Below are 8,612 nucleotides of genomic sequence, written 5' to 3' on the forward strand. Positions count from 1 at the left end.
TAAAGACGAGCAGATAACTCTGTAAGTCGGTTGGCGGATAATTCAGTAGTTAACTGTTAGACATGGATGTTATCATAATCAATTATTACCAAGTGGCCATGGAAGGAAATCTAAAAAGAAAAAAAAAAAAAAGTTATTTATTGATATTTTCTGGCTTTTTTTTTGTTTATAGACAATTTTGAAGAAAAGTTTTGTGGCTGTGCACAAACAACAAAAACAGACAAAAAAGAATTATGGTGACTAATTGCTATCTAAGTTTGCGGATAAAGCCAGGATTAAAGGAAGATCGATTTTCTTTGAAGTTTTTGTCTGATTGGTCAATTGTAAAGCGAACCCAACTTACTCCATAATTCTAAAACTAAGTATTACAAGAGATTGACAAAACTAATGATGTTAATACAACCCTCATCCTCCCGAAATCCTTCGAGCAATTTTAACATTCAAAACACTTTAAGAGCCAGAGACAAGGCCACCAACTAATTAATGCGTTATGCAAAAATCCTTGTTTTCTATCGCCTCACTTACCCGATACATACTGTACAGTCAAGTTCAAAAGTCCGTCGACGCTCTCTGGTCATAATTTTAAGTTTACATAGATGGCGCTAGTCTCGCCACCACCAGTGGCCGTTCTTTGGTCTTCCCAGTTGAAATGGGTAGAGTAAGGAGAGGAGGAGAAGCCTCGTTTAACATACGATAGTTATATTTTGTCCACTCCTGTTTGACATGCAATGATAATTACACACATTTCTAGTGTTTGGGTAGATTCATAGGGTTGATATATACAATAGATAGATGTAGTGCTTCAAACACTATATAATCATATAATACTAACAATGGAACAGTAATTTGGGATTAGGTAAAACAAGCGAAATTCAGATTTTCTTGCCGTATGTTAAATTGGCATTGTCTAGTCAACTCTTATACTTGAATTTATTTACCATAACCATACTATTCTTCGTATCGCAAATTTGATTTTTATCTTCTCCATTTTCTTCATTATTTGACAGAAAAGTTTTTGGTTTTATCTAAGAGAGAGAGAGAGAGAGAGAGAGAGAGAAGAGAGAGAAGAGAGAGAGAGAAATCGTTCAAGAAGACAATTGTCTACATTGAAGTGCACCTAGGTGTATTAAGTAATCACCTGTCATTTAAATTCCTTTCATAACAGTCATGCAAATAATACACTTGGTAGTTTGCTCTTAGACATATTAGAAAATTTAAATGTATAAATCATATTTTTCTATAGAACATATGATCACATCCATTTGTGAAGTGATTATCATTTGTTGTTTTGCTTGAATGCTTTTTTAGGTTGTAATCTGGGAATGCATTTCGGAACCTTTAGGAAGTAGAGTAATCTGGGAATGCATTTCTGCTTGTACTGAACCTACCAAACACAGGTTCTATTTTGACAATTTTTTTACTTCATATGACAGTTTTAGATCTGAAAGGAAAGGAAATAAATGCCACAGGTACAATCAGATCAAACAGAACAAAGCAATGCCCATTGCCTACTGCAAAAGATATGAAAAAGACTATGGATCAGAAGGAAATGTTGAAATCGTTACGTGGAATGATAATGCTGTTGTTACTATTCGCAGTAATTGCGAAGGTCTAAATCCCATTGGCGTGGCAAAACGGTGGCAAAAAGGTGCAGGAAGAGTGAACATTGAACAACCTTTCATAGTAAAAGCATATAATAAAGGCATGGGCGGTGTCGACTTGTTCGACAGATCTGTCAGATTTTCGCCCTGCAATTAAGAGGAAAGAACTGGTATTTTCCTCTTATTATTGCTGCTCTGAACACAGGATAGTGTTTTGCTGGCGACTTTATGAAATCAGCACAGGAACTATAATTCCTAACAAAGAATATAGACGGTCTATTGTTCAGATCCTTGTCAAAAGAGCAAAGCCTGAAAGGATGCATTCAAAAGCCCTAAGGTCAGGCCCACAAGGAAGCAAAGCTCTCCCACCAAAGGAAGCAAGGACAGACAACACTAATCATCGTGCTGGATTTCTGGTAACTTCAAGATGCAGCATTGTCTGTAAAAATGGGAAATTCAGTAATGTCACCTTTCATCTGAAGTCATGCTGGCAAATATTTCACGAATAGAATTTTGCTGTGCACATACCCTTTTCTGCTGTACAGTTATCCACAAACCCTTTATTATAATGTTCTTTTATGTTATGTATTTATGTATTCTACATGAAGTGTTTCCTTTATTATTTACTCAGTTACAGAACTTTGCGTTTTTGTTTATTCCCATTTGTTTACTTGCTTTCTTTGCATTGGTGCATGCTGTACAGCTGCGCTTGCATGCATGATTGTACATGTATGTGTTCATATGATTGTAGTTCAAAGAAATTCATTTTTATGTCATGCTTATATCAATAAAATGCTGTATAAAAAGCATTCAAATATAATAAGTCTGGAATTTATTTCCATTTATTCCTTATACCCTGAAGTCCCATTGACTCCCCAGGGAGTCATACCTGTACATTCCATGAAAATATAAATAAAAACCTAGCAACAGGTAATCAAACATATCAAAAACACTTCAGAAATTAAGTTTAATAAATATCAAAGCATAATAAAGCACACTGGTACTAGCTGGGTTAATAAACTAGAATCTCATTATTAAAAACCAATATTTCAGTTACTTCCTTTGTCATCAGTTTCCCCATCTTACCTCTGTTAACCAACCAATCAGTAACTACCATTCCTTTGATTTCATAGGACATTCTTTGTCTTTCAAGGAGTATCACAAAGTCTACCCCATCACTTGACATTTTGGTGTTAAAGAAATGGACAAAGGATTACAGACATGTATATTATGCTGGTCTTCACACACAAATACTATTACATACTATTACATATCCTAAGGAGTCAGATTAAAATTGAATATTAAGTAGAGCACAGCATCTACAAGTTCTAGTTGCCTGGGTAACCGAATTTAGAGGACTTCGAATCCTCACAGGGTATGCCCAGTGTCCACAAGTTGAGTTCTAGTTGTCTGGGTAACAGAATTCAGAGCGCTTCGAATCCGCACAGGATATTCAGTCTTAAAAAAAAGCGTTGCTTTCCATTAGTATTAGTGTCTATGTTATGGTCTGCTGCAGCTACACCAAGAGCCTGTGCATAAGAAAAGTAGTTTGTATGGTTTTAGAATATTAATGTTTGGTTTTAGAATATACTAAAAGTTCCCATGACAACCTACCCTCAAAGTGAAAATACCTTGTTCAGTTAGTCCCAGCAGCTATTCTAAGGTTATTATAATTAATACTATATCGTATGAGTAAACTTTCCCATTAACAATCCCATGTATTAGTATCGTTACTTCAAACTGCCATCAATTTTCACATTACCAATCCCATATATTACTACCATTGTTCCTTCAAACTCTCAAAAAGATAACAGGATACAGAGTGCCATCCTTGAAATATATTTAATAGGGCACCAATCTTACATTGAAACAACCGCATCTAACTTTAGTGCTACACAACTAAGAAAGGTGCCATGCAATGCAAACACTAACTGGCAACTCTCGTCCTTTAGTATCCAGTCTTATGGGAATTGAAACTGCACAACCCCATGGGGCAAAAAATTAAGTTCGGGAATTCAGAATAAGACGGGTTTCTGAAGCAAGCTTCGGCGCTGGAGGAAAGGTGGATGAAGGTAGGGGTCAATGAAAATATGCAATGCAATCTTAACTGTCGATTTCCTAACATGAAAGCTTTGCTTGAAGAGTAAGAGGGGAGGGTGGGGGTGCTGAGCTCGTTGACGGAACGTTAACAAGACTACCTAAATTTGAATTACAATTTCCACTATTAACCAGCCTATTAGAATACCTGACAAGTCCACAACATCAGTGTCAAAAATATTCTTTGACATACCAAGACCTGGGCCTCTTAGAAAATCGTTTAAGATCCACTTATTACCTGTCTAGTTCCTATTTACTAGTGGGAATGAAATTCTAAGTTACAAAAGTATTTATAAAAGTATGTCAAGACAGTTATCCTACCCTATTCTCAGCTGCACTAATACATTCATAATTACATCTCATGACCAAACAAAGGGCTCAAGTACTGTGATACCCTCTGCTATTAATAACTTGCACTGTCAAATATCTCCCTAGGCCTGACTATCGCGTTTTTTACCCCAGTCTATTCCCAACATCCTTAAGAGATAGACTTCAGCATTTATTACCTTTATCCTAACCCCTGCATCTATATAAAATTAGCACGTTCTTCACCCTATTTTAGCCTATCCTATTATTTCAAGTTCCATATCTAACTTCGCATTAAGTCCTAGCTACACTGAAACTATCAACCCTGCAGTTCTAAATTTCAAGTTCCATATCTAACTTCGCATTAAGTCCTAGCTACACAAACTATCAACCTTGCAGTTCTAACCTAAGTTAGAAGTTGACCTGGTTTGAAATTCCTATTGTGCATGGTGACAAAGTCACCATGCTTGTTTTTGAACTTCCTGTTGTGCATGGTGACCAAGTCACCATGCACAACAAAACTTCAAAAAAATCCACCTTTGCCTGGCTTAAAGGTGGCACCGCCAAATGGCAAAGGTGGACTTGATCTTAAAAAATGGGAAAGAAAAATGCAAAACAAAAATGCTAAAAAAACAAAAAAACTTACAAAGATGAAAAAATGCAAAACTTAAAAATGCAAAACTTAAAAACGCAAAACTTAAAAACGCAAAACTTAAAAACGCAAAACTTAAAAATGCAAAACTTACTTTTGAAGCTGAAATAATTACTCAAGAGCTTTAAAAATTGTTACTATTCAAAAACTTAAAATTCCAAAATAGCTACTTTACTAAACTTTACAATTCTAAAAAACTAAACTTGCTGAAATCACAATATCAAACCACAAGGCAAAAGTAGTTTAAATAAATTTAAACAAGTTTAAATTACTAGATTTACTCTATAAACTTTAAAAAAATTACCAAAAAGAAAATAGCTGAAATTACAAGATCAAACCACAAGGCAAAAGTAGTTTAAATAAATTTCAACAAGTTTAAATTACTAGACTTACTCTATAAACTTTCAAAAATTACCTTCCACACACGTTAAACTAGCAAACTTCCACACACGTTAAACTAGCAAACTTCCACACACGTTAAACTAGCAAACTTCCACACACGTTAAACTAGCAAACTTCCACACACGTTAAACTAGCAAACTTCCACACACGTTAAACTAAGCAAAAACTAACAACGTTAAAACTTCCACACACGTTAAACTAACAAACTTCCACACACGTTAAACTAACAAACTTCCACACACGTTAAACTAACAAACTTCCACACACGTTAAACTAACAAACTTCCACACACGTTAAACTAACAAACTTCCACACACGTTAAACTAACTTTTGATACTAACATAAATAAAATAAAAAATAAAAATTAAATACTTGACAACAAAAGGTCCTGAAGCCGAAACAAATCCTAAAATTTCTTGAAATGTTCAAAGCTAGTAAAGTTAATTAACCTTTGAAATTTTAAAAAAAAAAAAAAATTCTTAAACTATCAAAATTCTCAAAACTAAAGTTTTGAATCTGAAAAAAATGCATTAAAACAAAGCCTAAACTTAAAATGAAAACTTACGAGTTTTGATTCTGAAAATTCTGAAAAAAAAAGCTAAAAAATGTTCGGGGGTTGCTCAAGTCACTCAACTAAAACAAAACAAAACTTACCCATTAATCCTGTTTAGTCATAAGGTATCTGTACATCTAACAATTCAATAACCCATTATGGCACGCTTATTTAACGACACACCCCGACCTGAAACAAGAAAATATATTCATATAAAAGCCCAAAAATGTTCTAGCTGACTATTTGTTACTATCAGCTGGGCCATCTGGTAAATTTTAAAATACTAAGACAAGGAGCAGCAAGCAAGGCTTTATAAATACTGATAAGCGTTATTACTAGTTTATTGCCACTTAAGCCTGCAATAATTAAAGTTTAAATCAACTTAATATACCCCATATTAGGAAGGCTATGGTAGTCGAGTCAAGCCTCTCTAATCCTCAAGAAACTTTTAAACCCTATTGCATCGTAAGACTTGCTCTATTGTAGCATAAAGTTGAATGAAAACATCTATAGGACTGCACAAGATTGCTAGTAATAGGCTTCGAAACGAAGTCTTAAATACCATGTTGAAGGGCAATCTATAACAATATCTAACATACTAAACATTTTGAACAGTTATTGTAGGAATTTATAAAAAAAAAAAAAATCGAAAATACCTATATATGAAGATACAAAACCCGCAAACTGAAAACTTTCATACAACTGTATGTCAAACCTCAAGCACCACAATCTAAATATTTGAGAAATATAAAACGCAAAACTGGCAATAGTATCCACTTGCCAACCCAACAAACCTTGAAGCACGCCTAAAATCCTGCAAAGTCTATTCACAATACGACATATCTGAGAAACTGCTCAAGCTTCTTTAGACCTCAAATGAACATTGTAAACATAAGACATGCAAGTGAAGCATACAAGGTATTTGAACCTAGAACAAACTTGCAAGTCAGGCTGGAGAGAATTTTGTACACTGCGCACCAAGAATATACAACAAAATACCGCCTGAAGAAAGCAAATAAAAAAAAAAACTACTCTATTCTGCAGGAGATACGATACTGACGAAAAACACAAACAATTAAAAATATAAGCACCTTACTCAGAAAACGTACAAGGGGCCGTCAGAGAGGGGATCATTCTTGTGGAGGATTGTACAAAAAAACTTGAAACAAAGTGAAACCAACGATCGCCCAGTACAGCACGGACGAGGTCCCAAACGCAAATGAACGAGAATGTCGAGTTGGTATCAAGGAAACCTGTCTTCCCAAGCCGGGGACTCTACAACACTGAAACAAGCTGTTCTTGAGGACAACAGCCAACGACCGCTGCAACTGCCTGTTTGTGGGACGTCGCTTTATGGCCCTTCCGCCACCGACGAAGTTTAAGGCGATGATCAGAAAATCGACAGAAAATTATTATTATTATTATTATTATTATTATTATTATTATTATTATTATTATTATTATTATTATTGAGCGTTGCCGGGCACTCTTCCTTTTTAGCGAACTACCCCAATTATGTATCAGTAGTTAGCTCATCTGAAAAAATTATTATTATTATTATTATTATTATTATTATTATTATTTATTATTATTATTATTATGCTGTTGATGATGATGATGTTTGATATATTATTATTATATTATTATTATCATATTATTATGGAGATTTTTATTTTATTATTTCCTTTTTAGCAAACTACCTGAATTATGTATCGGTGTTTGGTGTTTATCTGTTATTATTATTATTATTATTATTATTATTATTATTATTATTATTATTATTATTATTATTATTATTATTATTATAGTTGTTGCTGTTGTTTTCAGCAGTGCTTGGGCATAAGAGTTCATGAATATTACTTTTTACTAGCGTACTTAATTTAGTATACTGTATTGTGTTCATCTTATCGTTCATCGTATATGGCCCGAAGCTGAAACAAAGGATATTATTATCATTATTATTAGATAATGTAACATGGCGTCACAATGACATGGTCATAGACAAAAATAGTATAGAACACCTTTGTTAAGGTGATTCAACGGTGAGCTTATTAACTCGCACCAATGAGTGCACGGTAATTTTTATAATTAAATTTATTATTACTAATTAAAGGTGTGTAAGTTCGTAATCTACTACGGTAAAAGGTCACCTTCAGCGATTTGCCATATGGATTCAAGGCTTGCAGTGATAAATGTATCCCAAAATTTTAGTGAAGTTGAGAAGGTAGGACAACAAAGTGGCATTAAATAAATCATTTATAACTGTCGTTAGTGATATAATTAGCGGCTAATTCGAACAGTGGTCAATGAATTTACTGAAACCAGATCATATTGTTCGATCATCGCCTGATATTCGAATCCTGTTTCGATATATTATTAGGTGGAGCTATGAAAACTATTATCATTATGATTATATATATATATATATATATATATATATATATATATATATATATATATATATATATATATATATATATATATATATATATATATATATATATATATATATATATATATATATATATATATATATATATATATATATATATATATATATATATATATATATATCTTTAATATCCAGTTCACTACACCTCGGGAATAACTTAACTTACATCCAAGAGGAATTATGTTTAATAAATGTTTCGTCACCAGATCTCAAAACATTTCTTGACATCGACTCTGCTATACATGCCTGTTGAATTCAGGTTTTGTACTTAGAATCGATATCAACCCATCTTCACCATGATAGCTGATGGATAAATTTAACGCGTGGCTAATTATGAATTTGTCGAATTTGTGTTATACACCGAGGGTTTTTCTTATATTCACAAACATTAGGCCACAAATATCATAAAATATCCAGTTCATATACATTAGGTGGAGCTATATATATATATTAAAAATATATATATATATATATATATATATATATATATATATATATATATATATATATATATATATATACATATATATATATATATATATATATATA

General features: G+C 33.0%; 1 long non-coding RNA gene across 2 annotated transcripts; it reads right to left on the bottom strand.

Annotated features, from left to right (window-relative positions):
• Positions 1-2,812: 2,812 nt before the first annotated feature.
• Positions 2,813-6,905, bottom strand: LOC136835883 (uncharacterized). 2 transcript variants are annotated; one of them, XR_010852269.1, is made up of 3 exons: positions 6,703-6,905; positions 5,713-5,800; positions 2,813-3,130 (listed from the first exon to the last, which is right to left on the bottom strand). It is a non-coding gene; the product is annotated as an uncharacterized lncRNA (long non-coding RNA). The 2 variants fall into 2 exon arrangements; XR_010852270.1 differs by having other exon boundaries at positions 2,813-3,059; positions 6,703-6,847.
• Between the last annotated feature and the right edge of the window lie 1,707 nt (positions 6,906-8,612).

The sequence above is a fragment of the Macrobrachium rosenbergii genome, chromosome 55 (genome assembly GCF_040412425.1).
Source record: "Macrobrachium rosenbergii isolate ZJJX-2024 chromosome 55, ASM4041242v1, whole genome shotgun sequence".
NCBI lineage: Eukaryota > Metazoa > Arthropoda > Malacostraca > Decapoda > Palaemonidae > Macrobrachium > Macrobrachium rosenbergii.